Raw genomic sequence first — 16,427 nt, 5'->3', positions numbered from 1 at the left:
CCGCGGTGGACGTCGCTGCATCATCCTCTACTCGAATGTGCTCATTGATGCGTTGCATTAGGTGCCACATGGATGTCTGCTGGCTCATTGTAAGCGAATCCCTCAGCCTATGTCCGAGCGGGAGACCGCGCTTATATTGGGTGATTGCCAGGTTGACTGGGCAATCTAGGATCTCATTGTAGGTATCCCAGTACCTGGAGTTGTACGCCTTGAGAGTGTCGCTCGGTTCCATCCTGACACTGAGAAGGTGGTCAACTTCCTTTGGCGTTTTGGTGTTGGTTTTGAAACGCGTCACAAAGGCTTCGGCCAACTGATTCCACTGTTGTATACTCCCTTCTGGCAACCTCTCGAACCACTTCAAGCCCAGCTCGCCTAAACTCGACGGGAAGATCAGGCACATAAGAGCGTCATTTCGCCTACGTCCGGCCATGACCTGTTGGAAGTGGCTTACATGCATATACGGATCGGTCTTTCCGTCATAAAGCGTGAACTTTGGCTGGTGGAAGCCCACGGGAAGCGGTGTTGTTTCTATCTCCAGGGAGAAAGGGGTGGCGCTCAGCCTCGTCAAGTTTGTATCTACAAGGAGTGGCTCCGCTAGGCGGGGTGGGGGCATTCCGGCCTCCTCGCTGGCATGAACCCTGTAGGATAGCCGCTGGAACGCCGGCACCCTTTGAGCCTCCCGCCGGCGAGCCTGTTCCTTCAAGACTGCCCGCAAGTCCTCTGAACGAGCGGAATAGGAATATCTCGACGTCGTCACCGGACGTGAGGGCTGGTAAGTGCTATCTTGCGCGCTGGACTTCTCTGAACGGCGGGATGGGATGCACTCTCTGTGGTCTACCACTCCATCTACACCCTTCCCCTTGACATGCCGCTTCAACTCCTCCATCTCCGCTGCCATTCGCCGGATGACAGCGTCTTGGTCCCTCAACTTGTGTTCCAGACGTCGGGCATGTGATTCTCTCCCCCGCCGATGACCGTCTGGACTTCGTGAATGACCATAACTTCTTTCGCGCTTATCCCGCGCGTCTCCTGATTGTCCTCCAGTGAACGTATCCAAGTTCGCCATTGGAAGGATGACAGGATGTCCTTCTCTCCGTCGGGTGAACTCCGGGGTAGCTCCATCGATGGCGGGCAACGGAATCTCGTCTTTGTTCACCATGGACGGCGATCAGATGAGCCTGGAAGACAAGGTTTTATCTGTCAAGCTTCCCACAGACGGCGCCAATTGTACGGGGAGCAAATATTCTGGCAAGCCCGTACTCCTTCCTTCCAAGCTCCGTTTCTGTCCGATCACCTGCGAGCACAATAGCGGTGAGCTACCCGGCGGTGTGTGGCCGGAAAACCCCTCCGACGATCAAGTTAGAACACACACAGGGGATAGATAGAGAGAAGTGAGAGTGTTTAGTGTTTAGTGTATGTCTCACCAAATGTTCATCTGTCCGCGTATGGGGGGCGCAGACGTGTTTATATACCTTCTGCGCCCCAAATCTACTCCCAGTGTCCTCTCAACACGTGGCACTACTATCCCATCTGTCAGCATAAACCTTGCTGAGCACCACCTAACCCAACTGCCTGCCCGTTCTCCTGGGAGCTCGGCAGCCGGGCAGTACCATCTCGGCCATCGTCTGCCATGCTGCGCTTCATGCCCAAGTACTCCAACAGCTAAGCTCAGATGAGGACTAGACTCGGCGGCATCTCAGCAAAGCCGAGCTCGGGACAACTCACGCTTGTCTGCGGTCGACCTTCCTGCCGAGCAAAAAGGTACCTCGGTCCAACCTTGCCTTTCCTAGCGCTGGACCTTTCACCTGACCGGCTTCGTAACCGCGGATCCTTGCAGCTCAGTCAATCCACGCGCTGCCTTAACCAAGCAGCTTCCTTCAAGGCTGGGCCACACAACTTGGCCCAACACCTGTTCGGCCCAAATCTGTGTGGCACAACTCTGTCCGGCCCAAATCTGTCCGGCCCAATTCCACGGCCCAATCCAGATCATAAATCTCCCTCTCATAAGTTATTTGTTTAATTTTTAAATTTTTTTTTTTAAAGATGTATTGAAATTTGAATTGGAGCTTAAACACACTCAATTTTTTTTTTTTTTTTGGGTTTTTTTTTTTTAGATTTGATGTTGTATTTGATGTATTTGATCTGTAAATTTAGTTATACACACTTAAACTTCTGTATTACTGGGTTTTTTTTTTTTTTTGTTTTTTTTGTTTTTGTTTGGATCGGGAAATTTTTGGGATTGGCAAAACCCGATCCCCGTTAGGGGTAGGGGGCGGAGGTGGGGGTGGGGACGGTGATAGGTTTCCCATCGGGGATCGGGGCTAAGAACGAGGGAATTTTCACCATCGGTGATCGGGGACGGAAAGTGTGATCCCTGATCCTGCCCCAACCCATTGCTATTCCTAGGGGTGGACGCGGGTCGGTTGCGGCCACGAAACCTCCAATCCGCCATCCGTCCGCCAGATTGACGAATTGGAGAAAATCAGTCCGCATCCGTCCGCCAATCCGGCAGATGTGGATTGAGCGGATTGGCGATTTGACGAATGGATGCGAATTGGTTTGGCGGTTTAAAATTTTATAAATTTTTAACATAATTCAACTTGTTCACTTCCTCAAAAAAAAAAAAAAAAAAAAAAAAAAGAAGAAAGTATTACAGTCAATGACTTAAAAAAATATTACAATCACTGCATGCCTCATCCAAAGTAAGAAAGTTTGAAACTTTAAAATATCACAATCACAGCATACCTCCTCCACATAAAGTGTTACAATCTGTGATTCTTAAAATATAAAAACAATTCAAATTGCAATCTGTGGTTCTTAAAATATAAAAACAATTCAAACCAGCAAAACCATAAACAGAGCAGTAGTAGAGATTATGTTACATCTATTTCTGTTTTTGAAAACAAAAACCAACCAGCATATATCATGTTTTCTATTTATTATTTTTAGAGATGAATTTAAAAACCAAAAAATATAGATAAATAATATGTTTATTTTTTTCAATTCAAAAAAGATATTCAAGTTGAAATTTTTTTTCAACAAAATATTTAAACTCTTTTTTAATTGAAAACACAAACAGAATATTTAAACAAATTGAAAACACAAAATTTTATAAATTACTAGGGGTGCTCGCGGTTTGACGGTTCGATTGCGGCCAAAGGAATCTCAAATCCACCATCCGTTCGCTAGATTGGCGGATTGGAGAAAATCATTCCGCAACCGTCCGCTCGTCATCACGCATCCGTTCAAAATGCGGCGGATTGGTTCGCTTCGATCGGTTTTGGCGGATCGATATATTCATTGCTCACCCCTAGCCATTCCTATGTGAGAGCGACATAAAAATACAAAATTATCACATGTACATAAATAGGGGGTGTTTGGAAGGGGATTATGCTAAAATAGTTTACTAAAAAATAAAATAAATTAAAATTGTTAATAAAATAAAATATCACATTTAATTTACAATTAGTTTATTTTTGTCTCATAATTATTAAATCAATTATAAAAAAATAATTAATGAACTTTCTAAATCCAACTATTTTAACTAAGTTAAAATAATTAGAAAGTGAAATAGTCAATTTCTCAAATAAGGCCGTACATTGATGAGAAATTTTCATAGACACCCCCTTTAAAAAGAGTGTATTATATGTCATTTTAATTATGTTATTTTTTTTAATTAATATTATTTTAATTATGATTCATAAATTTTGTAATTATGTCTCATTTTATGTTTAATTCGGATACTATTATTTTTTTAATTATTATCAATTTTTTTTAATTTTTAAGATATGAGGAATTGATGAGAGAGAGAGAGAGAGCTGGCGAGGCCTTCAAATTCTCCGAAATTTCAAAGCACAGAAGCAATCAATCTTCAAGTCGCAGGACATGCCCTGGTACACAATCACACAAATATATATATATATATATATATATATATTTTTGGGGGTTTCAATTTACCTGATAACATCTTGGTTCCTGATTGGAATAATCGAATTTGCTATTGTTATGAGGTGCCTAGGGTTTCGATTACAGTCCTGTCGTTACGCTGTAATTTTGAATTTCTTCTGTCCCACAGTCATCGTACACGCATTGTGAACTGATCGCACCATTTAGTTTCTTCGTTATTGAAATTTTGAGGGAGCAAACGAATGGGAAATATTATAGAAATTTTTAACTTCTCCTATAAATAGTACTATTAAATTTTTATGATTGGATCTTCATGTTTCTGTATCATTGTTGCTAAAAGTATCAGTGTGTTTGGTTTGAATTTTTTTAATTAAGTTTTTTGAAAATTGAATTTTTTATTTTTTATGTTTTTTTTTGTTCTTAGCGAATATTTTTAAAATTTTAAATATTTTTTTTATTTTTTTAAATGTACCTTACTTAGATATATCTAAAAAGTAAAAAATTTATGAAAAAATATTTTTAAAAATTAATAAATACTTAAAAATATAAAAAATGTACTGAATTTTCGTTTTTTTTTTTGCATTTTTGGTATTTAGTGAATTTTTAAAAGGATTTTTTCATTTTTTTTTTACTTTTAGATATATTTATGTTAGGTATATCTAAAAATTAAAAACATTGCTCAAAATATTAAAAAAATTCAGTAAAAACAAAAAAATATGAAAAATAAGAAAGTAAAATTTTCTTAAAAGTGTTTTTGAAAAGTGAAGCATAGTGAGTTTTTGGATGTTATCAGGCATTATAATGAACTCATGATGGTCCATTATATGGTTTCATCCACTCTGAATGGTTACATTATGAACTGCTTCATCATCTATTCGTCCTGACCAACTTACGAACAAATTAAACATGTATTGTATTTTGGGCTTAATGTCTTCTTGTTTTAGACTTCGCTTAGAATCATATTAGCTTTTTTGGCAGGTGTGACGATATCTTCTGCTGATAAATAATGCACTAGATTCTTCTGAGAGTTTTTGTGCTATCGTTTGATGGGTGCCCCTAAGCAAAAATGGACACCAGAAGAAGAAGCAGCGCTGAGAGCTGGTGTCGTTAAACATGGGGCAGGAAAGTGACGTACAATACTTAAAGGTCATGTTTGATTCACAAAATTAATAGTGAAGTATTAATAATCCTATTAAATTAGTGTAGTATTCACTATCCAATTAGATTAATATCCATTGGATTAATAATTCCACCCTTACCCATTACTAATAATCCTACAAACTTGTTTGATTAATTATCCATTAGATTAATAATCCTAAACCAAAATATTAAAACAAACATAGGATAATTGGACCCACGGATTAATAATCCTAATCCTATGCTCTAATCTACCCAATCAAACATGCCCAAAGATCCAGAAGTCAGTGGTGTTTTGTACCTACGTTCAAATGTTAATCTCAAGGTATATCTTAAATCATTATTTGTTTGTTTTTACTTTTTACGTGGTTTGTTTTTCTCTAAACAAATGATTTGTATGGTGAGCCGTGATGATAGCCATTTAGTTTTTTTTATGTGCTTTATATTTAGCTGTCTCCACTGTTGTGTATATAGTGTATCAATTTGGTCTTATGTGAATTAGGACAAATGGAGAAACATGAGCGTAATGGCTAATGGATGGGGCTCCAGAGAGAGGGCTAGATTAGCCCTAAAAAGGATGCGACCTGCCCCTAAAGAGGATGAGAATGCTATGGCTGTTTGTACAGTAGTTCAAAGTGATGAAGAAATTGTTGATGCTAAACTCTTGCAGTTTCTAGTGGTTCTCCACAGATTGGTTTTCCAAAAAGATCAATCGTAAGGTCAGGCATTATTCTTATTATTTGAGTTAGCATACTCTTATTTCCATAATTTTTTCTGGAGATAATAATGAACTTGTCACATGCTGACGTTTTTGCTCAAGCAATTCTGTAACAGTTGACAGCTGGGAAAAAAAAAAATTTGGTGGCCAAGAATGGAATTTTGTTGATCTTGATAAAAGAATCAAGTGTTGTTAATACTGAATCCTGAGAATATTTACCATATAAAAAGTAATAACAAGGCGTATCTTTCTTATACTAAATCATAACACAAAAAAGGTAGATATCTAACTGTTGCTATAGTTTTATGCATTAGACCTCTAAATCAAGCCGGTGAAATTATCAACTAAAGTAGAAGAAGAGATAAAAAAAAAAAAAAAAAAAAAATAGCAGCGTGTAAAGAAGAAACTAGGAACCTTTTTTTCACATGTTTGTAGGTAGTTAGGAAAATAATATCGAACATTTTCTTTTGGTTGAGTAGACGACTTGTGTTGTTAGGGCCCTCCCTCTTCTCTAGGAATCTCAACAGTGAACAAGAGTCTCATAAACATGATCCAAAAGAGTAACCGTCAAATCCAAATTCTCCATCCATTAATCCAGTTCCATTCATTAGATCATCCAAGGAGTCATAACCATTATCAACAAAGCCTCCAAGAAAATTAGAACTACCGAGCCCATCATTAAAAGGTTCTGAATTCAAAGAATTCACTTTCAAAGCGGATTGATTAGTAAATACTCCCCCACCTTGTGTTTGTTGTGGATTCCCATGTAGAAAAGGATTGCTCGAGGCACCAGGAAGAGAGTTTCTTGAGCTACCAACTGAAACTCTATTATCTGATAAGGTCCCGGCAGATGTAAAAAATGTTGCATCATCACCAGAATCGAACTCTATAATGTGGGAAGAAGTGCACTTGCTTTGTTGCAATTGGTCAAGTTCCAGTGGTGTCAAAATCCCTTGAAATAAACTGGAATTTTGATTAGCTGCTGAAACAACTGGTTGGAGCTTCCCAAGGTTAGCAATGGAGTTGCCCAAGTTTTGGGTATGACTCGGTTGGATTAGTGAGGAAGGAGAAAGGCTTCGGAGGTTCATACCAGAAGGGCTATTCAATCTACCAAGCATCCCACCTGTTTGATATGATGATAAGGCGGGATTTGAAAGCCTCTCTGATCCATACAATGTTCGTTAATCTCCGAGTCCATCTAGTAAACTCATGCGCATGTAAGAAGAATCTTTTCCCCCTAATGCAGCGACTATTTTGAAAAGATGGTTATAATCAGCTTTTTGGTGAAAAGCTGCTTATAAGCAGTTTTTTTGTGAGAGAGAAAGTGAGTTATAATCTGGGAAGTAAATTGTAACCCACTTCCCAAAATAGACTGGGTTGCCACAGAACTGATCCGTTTCAGGTAAAGCCTGTATTTCTGCAACACACAACTCGAGAGAGTAAGCTCATTGGTACCAATTATGAAAACATACTCTAAATGTTAATTTAAGGACCAAAATATTTTTTGACATTGCAATAAGAGCTTTTATGGTGTATGCTACTCAGCTCAACTAACTCATGCGCCATTAAAAATCAACAACTATTCAGGTTTGTATATGCTTACATGGCTTACAACTTTTGCATGCACTTCAACCTAAATCCCCGTGGCCTGAGATTTGTGTTTCAGGGAGGTCCAATTTGTAGACATTCCATATTTTCTTGTCAGACCAACTTGTTAAACCATTTTTTCTTCTTACTTGAGAAGTATCTTTTCGTATTCCACATTATAATGACATAATTAAAGAAAAAAATATACTTCTTTCATTTATTATTTATTTTTTTGAATTATTTTCGAAATCCTTGCCAAAATGTTCACATTAGCGATTTGCTAATATTCACCAAATTTACCGTCTATTTCCAGATTCCAAATTACTAGTCAGACCAATTAATCCCTAAATTCAAAGTTTCTCAGTAGGAAGACATGATCTATTAAAGGAACACTAAAAGAGAAGGAAAAAGGAAAGTTCTGTTCCTGGAGATGGCTCGCCACATTTTCCCTAGTAATCCCTTCAACATTCATCAAGTCAAGAATCCTTTTAGGAACAGCTCCTGCATTAGAAAGTGGAGATACAGGAATCAGTCATGACAATAGCTGTATATGAAATCCAAAGACAATCATTGCACTGTAAGGACTCACTTTCAATGCCCAATTGATTAACCACTGCAACAAACTTCCCTTGGAGCTCTATGGACCAAACAACCCGAGGCTTCTTCTGGGATGATGCGTCATCGTTGTCATTCTCATTTTCTTCACCTTCCTCTTCCTCATCCTTTCTCTTTCTATTGAGCTTCCCATTCTGATCTGAATTACCAGTAGTTGTGGGCCCTCCCTGTCCACCTTCTCCATTTCCTTGGTGAGCCTTGTCTTGAGTGGATGACTTGTTTTGGTTCTTGGATTCAAACTTCTTCCTCCTGATTACATGTTGCCATATGTTCCTGAGCTCCTCGATTCGAACAGGTTTCACCAAATAGTCACAAGCACCATGGGTAATCCCCTCCATCACAAGTTTGGGATCGTCATTTACCGACAACACTTTGGCATCAAACAAAGTTAAAAATCAATCACAGTATTATTTGTGAATTAATTGCTAAGAAATTTACGATTTCCAATAAAAGATCAAACACAAAGGATATGGTATCTGAAAGATCAGAGAAGGGATTCTTGCTTACTAATGACAGGCAGGTCCATTCAAGGCCAACAAGCTCCAGGAGCTTGAAACCATCCATATCCGGCATATGCACATCACTGATAACCAGATCAAATCCGTTTTTGTTTTCCCTCAACATTTCCAACGCCATTTTTGCCCGATTCGTTGTTGTAACTGTGAAACCCACAAATAATTTTCAGAATAAAGGTTAGTATCAATTGCCTGAGAACAAAACCCACAATCATAATGAAAGAAGATTGACTTGAGGTAGGAATGGCAACGGGCCGGGGCCGGGCCCGGGCCGGGGCCAGGCCGGGGATGACACTCCCCGTCCCCGATTCCCGAAGATAGAAAAATCCCCGTCCCCGATCCCCGACGGGGAACCCCTCACCTCCCCCGCCCCCGTCCCCTAACGGGGATCGGGTTTCCCCGACTCCGAAACATCCTCGGCAGATCTGTTCAACACACAACCAAAAAAAAAAAAAAAAAAAAAATTCTGTAGAATGGAGGGTTCAACACACAACAATCATCAACACACAAAAAAAAATTCTGTAAAATTCATGATCTGTTCTTCAACACACAACAATCATCAACAACAACAGCAAATATATATAACTTAAAAAACAAAATTTGTTCTTCAACAACAGATACATATATATATATATATAGAGAGAGAGAGAGAGAGAGAGAGAGAGAGAGAAAGAGGGCAACCGAGGCTTCATGGTTCATGATCTGTTTAGATCGGCGGCAACGGAGTGCTTTACGGACAGAGGGTTCTTCATTTCTTCAGAGCTGTTCAGATCGGTGGCGGTGGCAACTGTTCTGAGTCTGCGTAAATGAGTGAGTGAGTGAAGGAGATGGAGAAATCTGCGTGAGTGAGTGAGTGAGGGAGAGGGAGAAATCTGCGTAAGTGAAGGAGGGAGAGGGAGAGGGAGAGAGGGAGAAATCTGCGTGAGTGAGGGAGGGAGAGGGAGAGGGAGAGGGATGAGGGAGGGATCTGAGTTAGTGAGGGAGGGAGGGAGGGAGGGAGAAGTGAGAGACGCAGTGAGAGAGTGAGAGAAGTGAAACTGAGAGTGTCAATGAGGTTTGATGTCTATATATACAGAGGGCTAAAATAGTAATTTCAGTTCGGGGATAAACCGGGGACGGGGTCGGGGCCGGGGACGGGTCGGGTATGGGGCTGGGACACTTATCCCCGTCCTCAGCCCGAAACTGATCGGGGATTAATTTTTGAATACCATCCCCGTCCCATTGGGGATATTTTTTGGGGAAAAACTGCTTAAATCGGGGTCGGGTCCCCGTCAGGCCGAGTTCGAATTGCCATCTCTAACTTGAGGTAACCCTAGAAATCCAGAACCAAACACATGGCAATCTAAACAGGAACAGCAAAAAAGCAATGCACTACCCTAACATTTTAATGGGAAAAAAATTTAAAAAAACCAACATCTGATTGAGTTAACACGAGCTGGAAACAGAGATAGAGAGAATGGGTGAATAAAATAAAATCACAAAAAACTTGAGATTATTATTAAAAACACCTATCTTTTACTGTTTCTAAAAATAAATAAATACATAAGCTAGTGAATCAACAGGCTGAACTAGAATTTGAGACCATGCAAGGACAAAAAGTTAGAACACATATCTTAGATGAAGGTTAATCATTGAACACCCATTTCTCACACAATTTATCATAAGCTCAAAACCCACAAATACATACATCCAATATGACCGATTCAATCCAAACTGAAAACATGTATAAATAGAAATAAGTCACAAAACCCTTAAATAGGGGAATATAACAGACATTTGAACTGTGTGAACAAAATCCAATCACAGAATTCTGGAATTAAGACACACAATCAGACCCCAACTTTTCAAAACGTAAAAAATTTCAGAAAAAGTACAAAAATGCAAACACACTGAGTCAAAAGAAATTCGTTGACAAGATATTGTCCCATATAACTCAAATCAACAAAACCATTCCAAAATGATGAAACAGAGAACCAAATTTAAGAACCAATCAATAGAACTTCCATCAAACTTCAACCCCAAAAACAAAAACAAAAACAAATTGGGTCAAAATTTGAACAAAGCTCAATCACAAAAAAGAATCATTTATGATCAATGGAACAAAATCTCACAAGAAAATGAAGAAATAAGCATAAAAGATGAGAATCAAACCGTGGTACTGGCAGTTTCGAAGCAGACCATCCAATAGCATCAAACAAGTTGGGTCATCATCAACGGCAAGAAGACGCATACCCACATGAAATTTATCACTCTCGTCCTTTAAATATCCTCTAATTTCCTCTACAGTCATTTTGAAGAAATAATTTTCAAAACCCAGATGAGAACAGAGTGCAAAGAAACAGATCACAGAAAAAAAGATTGAGATTTGAGCATTGAATTGAAAATTGTGTCGTATTGGAACTTTTCCACCAAACCCAGAAGACAAAGGCGGTGTTTGGGGAAATTTTTTTTTGGGTTTTTTTGATTTTTTCACTAAAAAGACAAAGTTTTTGCAAAATTAAAAAAAATAAATCCAAACAAAATATCACATCCAATCTCATAATAATTTTATTTTTTCTCTCACAAATATTACATTCAATCACCAAAAAATTTAATTATCTTTTTAAATACAAATTTTTTTTTATCTAATAATATTCTACGACTAAAATTTTTTTTATATAAAACCTACTTTCCAAACACTCACAAAGTTGGCAGGAGGATTTGTGAGGGGTATCAATGAGAGAGAGTGGATACAGAGAGAGAAAGAGAGACTGGTTTAGTGAGTAAAGCTGGACATGTTGACAATGATGGTGATGGCCAGAACAGTGTGAATGGCTTTAAATATTCGGCAGTGATAGGTAGCTCGAAACCGAGCGGCTCGAAATGGCTTGAATTCAAAAACGGCCTCATTTTTTAGATGAAGGTGAAGCAGAACCAGAAGCAGGGGAGGGAGGAGGAGGAGGGGAGGAGGATGAAGGAGGAAGGAGGAGGGACTAGAGGGGGAGGAGAAGGAGGAGGGACTGGAGGGGGCCCAACATTTGGGGCTGGAAGCGGGGGCCGGGGGGCGGAGGCGAGGCAGAGCCGGCGATCGCTGGTGCTGCGACGATCGGCGGCAGCGAGGCGACGGCGGTGGCGGTGGCGGTGGCGAGGCGAGCAGCGACGATCCTCTCTCTCTCTTTCTCCTCTATTCTTCCTCCTCTCTTCTTCTTCTCTTCTCTCCCTCTTTCTCCTCTGCTTCTTCTTCCTCTCTTCTCTCCCTCTTTCGAGCCAATTCGAGCCATTGGATTCGAGCTACGGCCCATTTCCGTTAAATATTTTAGTAATAATGGATCTGGGAATTTTTTTTTTGATTTCAATTTAATTTCTTTGATTTCATGGATTTGGCAAATAAATATATACATAAATTAAATAATGGATTTGGGAAATGAATAATGGATCTGGGAAATGATTAAAATCTAATTTTGGCTTTTAATTTTTTTTTAAAGATTATATAACTTCTTTATATTTTTTTAATTTTGTTTTAAAAAATTAAAAAATTAACTTTAAGCCTATTTCTAAAAATATTCTTGCTAGTTTTTACTCCTCTCCCTCTCCCTCTCCCTCTCTATAGAGAGGTCATGCATATTTGGAAGTGGAAGACCTTTTAGATATGATAGTGTGTGTCTAGTGTCCACCATAACTTCAATAAACAACACTTTTTTATTCTTTTTTTCTATAAAAAAAAATCAAGTGAGCAATAATTTTTTAAAAATAATTACAAATCAATGATAAATTTTATAAATATTAATAATTAAATTCTTAAATTTTTTTTATAAATCTGAATTTTTTAAAAAATTTCACTGAATTGTATTCTTTTTTTTATATATCATAATAGGAAACTAAACTAACAAATAATAAAAGCAATCTTGACCTCAAAAGCACTCATCCAAGTTGTTGATCAAAAAGATCAATGATCCAACGGTTCTTAGAGGTGAAGTATATGCTGTGATGGCCCACAAGTTTTCAATCACGTGTTCATTGGGTTTCATGACCCTTACATAAATGAGCCTCTTCTTGGGTCACGATATGCCTTTGCGTTAAAAGGACAACATGGTTGAGAAGGATTTTTCTATAACACATAAGGTAGTTTTCATATATTATACTTAAATAAATTTGAATCATTAGATTTAAAAATAAAATAAATCTAATCATTAATGGATAATAATTAAAATTAAATTAAGAAATTTAGGTAATTTTGTAAAAAGTAAGATAATTTTTAATGATTTTGAAATCAAAAAGTAGTTTTCAACTTACCGCAATAACTAAGTACATACTTACTATTTTTAATAACTATACTTACCATTCAATTATTAATAAAATACACTTAACCTGCTATTCAGGTAACTGGTGAACTTAAAAAAATTAAGTTATAATAAATTTTCAAAACCTCTAAAATAAATATAAAATTTATAAAATAGAATTTAAGAAAAAAATATACAAAATAAATGTGAATTTTATACATGTTATTATAATCCATTACATTTTATGAAATATGATTTCTTTTAATTTATTTATGTATCTACTTAATGGCAATAAATGAAACCTAGTTTCCTTTTCATTTACCACACTTGAAAATAATAAATACAATTAATGAAGAAATATAATTAATAAAATATAGTAAAATTTAAAATTTATTTGAGGATTTCATGAACAAAATTTTATGTTTATTTTTAAAAAATTTCAATATTTGAAGATTTGAAGATAAGATTGTTATTGATTTGGAACTCCTTAGGTAAGAATCTATATCTCTATAGTCTCTATCTCTTTTTTTTTTCTTTTTTTTTTTTTTTACTTTAACTTTCCGTGATATTTTGAATTTATAAATTTTAATGTTTTGTTGGAACAACATTTCACCTAGTTAAAAAAAAAATTATGAAATTTAAGTGGTGAGAAAAAAAAAATCAAGTTTGATGATACAGTAAGTGCACTCTTAAGTTTAGCTTAAATGATTGATTAATCAAGTCTACTAAAATAGTAAGTAGAGTCCTATTGAGTAGTAAGTATTGTTTAAGTAATGAGTCAAGTTTCATAAAGTAGTAAGTATAGTCCAATTGAGTAGTAAGTTTTGCTTAAGTGATGAATCAAGTTTGATAAAGTAGTAAGTAGAGTCTCATTGTGTAGTAAGTGTTATTTAAATAAGTGGTAAGTCAAATCTGATAAAGTAATAAGTAGAGTCTCATTGAGTAGTAAGTGTGATTTAAATGAGTGGTAAATAAGTCTGATAAAATAGTAAGTATGATTTAAATGAGTGGTTTCCAACTTATTACAACAACTGAACACACTTACTACTTGATATGGTTGTATTTACTATTTCACATAACTACACTTACCCTTCAAACATTAATAAAATGCACATAACCTCTAAAATAAATATAAAATTTATAAAATAGAATGTAAAAAAAAAAATGTACAAAATAAATATGAAATTTATAAATTTTATTATAATTTTTTACATTTTATGGAATATGAATTTTTATTTATTTATCTACTTAATGGCAATGCATGGTAATAAATGAAACCTAGTATCTTTTTCATCTACCTCAATAAATGCAATTAACGAGAAATATGATTAACAAAATATAGGAAAATTTCAAATTCATTTGAGGATTCCATAAACAAAATTTGATGTTCATTTCTAAAACTTTTGAAGATTTTAAGCTAGAATGGTTATTGATTTGGTGCTCCTTAGGTAAGTCTCTCTTTTTTTACTTTCAAATGAGTGGTAAGTCAAGTCTAATAAAGTAATGAGTACAGTCTTATTGAGTAGTAAATGTGGTTTAAATGAGTGGCAAGTCAAGTCTGATGAAATAGTAAATACAGTCTCATTGACTAATAAGTGTGGTTTAAATGGCTAATAAGTAAAGTTTGATAAACTAGTAAATAGAGTCTCATTGAGTAGTAAGTGTAGTTTAAATGAGTGTTAAGTCAAGTCTGATAAAATAGTAAGTAGAGTCGTATTGAGTAGTAAATGTTGTTTAAATGACTAATAAGTCAAGTTTGATAAAAGTAGAGTCTCATTTAGTAGTAAGTGTAATTCAAATGAGTGGTAAGTCAAGTTTGATAAAGTAATAAGTACAGTTTTATTGAGTAGTAAATGTAGTTTAAATGAGTTTAATTACCATTAAAAAACACAACACTTACCATTCCTTCTCATTTTACTTAGCCTCCGTTTGGGAAGTGGGTTGACTTTTTGGCTTTTTGGCTATTTTAGCCTGGGCTATTTTAGCCTGGTTTGGGAAGGGCTTTTTGGCTTTTTTGGCTTTTTTTGTGAGAGAGGATTGTAATGATTATGGGTTGGATTTGATGTTTTGTTTTTTGTGGCTAAAATAGCCTATTTTGTTTTTTGTGGCTATTTTAGCCCCAAACCAAGTTCCCAAACAAAGGCTTACAACTCTTTGTGACTCAACTTACCACTTACCATCCATTTTACAACCTAGTAAGTAGAGTCTTATTGTGTAGTAAGTGTGATTCAAATGAGTGGTAAGTCAAGTCTGATAAAGTAGTAAGTACAGTCTTATTGAATAGTAAGTGTGGTTTAAATGAGTTTAATTATCATTAAAAAACACAACACTTACCATTCCGTCTTGTCACGCCCCAAAAAATAATACTCCCTCCGTCCCAAAATAATGGTCCCTTTTGGGGAATTCAACTTTTTTTAGTAGTACAATTATTGCATTTGAAAAAAATTGATTTTCCAAAATTATCCTTTTGATAGTACATTTTTTGAGAATATCAATGCATAATTGAACTTTTTATGTTGTTTATTAATTTAAAAGAAGGGTAAAATAGGAAATTTATATTATTTTTGTACTTGATTTTTGAAGAGGGACTAATATTTTTGGACAATGAAAAATGGAATAAGGGACTAATATTTTGGGACGGAGGAAGTACAAATAATCTATTCCATAAGATTAATGAACATAATAGAAAAGACATACTTTTATTCATCAGAATTTATATTACAAAAGGTGTTACATGCGTTATATGTAACAACTTAAATTTTTAATTATTCTGTAGAATTTATATTAATATTATTTAATCAGAGTTAAAAAAATATATAATTTATTATATATTATTAATAAAAGATTTAGGCCTAAACTTAGGCCTCGTTTGGGAACCCTCCCTTTTAGCCAAAAAGTTACTAAATTAGTTAAAAAGCCAATAATTCATACAAAAAAGTCAAAGATTCTCTTTTCTTTTTATTTTTTGCACATCTTTTCGTAAAAAGCTAAAAAATCATCCCAAACATACTAATTTTTTTTAGCTCATATTTTAGCTAAATAACTAAAAAATTATTAAATTAGTTTGTTTCCAAACGAGGCTTTTAAATTTATCCGTTGGTTGCGAAGATAAGCTCAAATCTTAAGTGTAATAATGGTTGGGATATAGGAAGCTACGTGGGTGTCACGTGTCACTCCAAAACGTGTTGAGCAAGTGTTGCCTGATTAGTATATAAGGAGGTGATTCACTTGGAGAAAGAAAGAAAAGAAAAGAAGAAAGAAAGGAAGGAAGGAAAGAAAGAAAAGAGAGAAGGAAGAAAAAATAATGGAAGTTAAAAAAATTTTTGATAGTAGAAAGAAAGAGTAAGGTATTAAAGTTAAGGTGAGTTATATTATAGCTTGAGTTATCAAAATGTATTTTACGTATGTTTTAACTTACCAAAATTTGTTTTATATAAGTTATGCTTTTAATAAAAGTTATGTCTTATAAAGGTTTCAGTTACGTGATTTATCTTCTAAACCCTATTTGTTTAAAAGGAAACACATGGATATGTTTGTTTATATTTTAAAGAATATTTGACTATAACCTTATAAACAATTATGTTTTGTAAATACCACCACGGGAGTCTCATGCCTTGGGGGACTTAAATAACTATTGGCCTCTGTTTGATCACTTTGTGGTCCTCTGTTTGTTATGGATCCATTGACCTC

General features: G+C 35.8%; 2 pseudogenes across 1 annotated transcript; one reads left to right on the top strand and one right to left on the bottom strand.

The window, feature by feature from the left end:
• The first annotated feature begins 4,767 nt into the window (after window positions 1–4,767).
• LOC114269319 (telomere repeat-binding factor 1-like) lies at window positions 4,768–5,958 on the top strand (annotated as a pseudogene).
• LOC114269318 (two-component response regulator ARR12-like) lies at window positions 5,935–11,144 on the bottom strand (annotated as a pseudogene). Its single transcript, XR_014345686.1, has 6 exons — window positions 10,630–11,144; window positions 8,471–8,622; window positions 7,938–8,333; window positions 7,779–7,849; window positions 7,121–7,184; window positions 5,935–7,010 (listed from the first exon to the last, which is right to left on the bottom strand). The product of XR_014345686.1 is annotated as a two-component response regulator ARR12-like (transcript).
• Window positions 11,145–16,427: the final 5,283 nt, after the last annotated feature.

Source organism: Camellia sinensis, chromosome 12 (genome assembly GCF_055761805.1).
Source record: "Camellia sinensis isolate YWXY chromosome 12, ASM5576180v1, whole genome shotgun sequence".
NCBI classification, from domain to species: domain Eukaryota; kingdom Viridiplantae; phylum Streptophyta; class Magnoliopsida; order Ericales; family Theaceae; genus Camellia; species Camellia sinensis.
The sequence above is the reverse complement of the archived record's forward strand: the minus strand, read 5'-3'. Positions and strand labels throughout refer to the sequence as shown.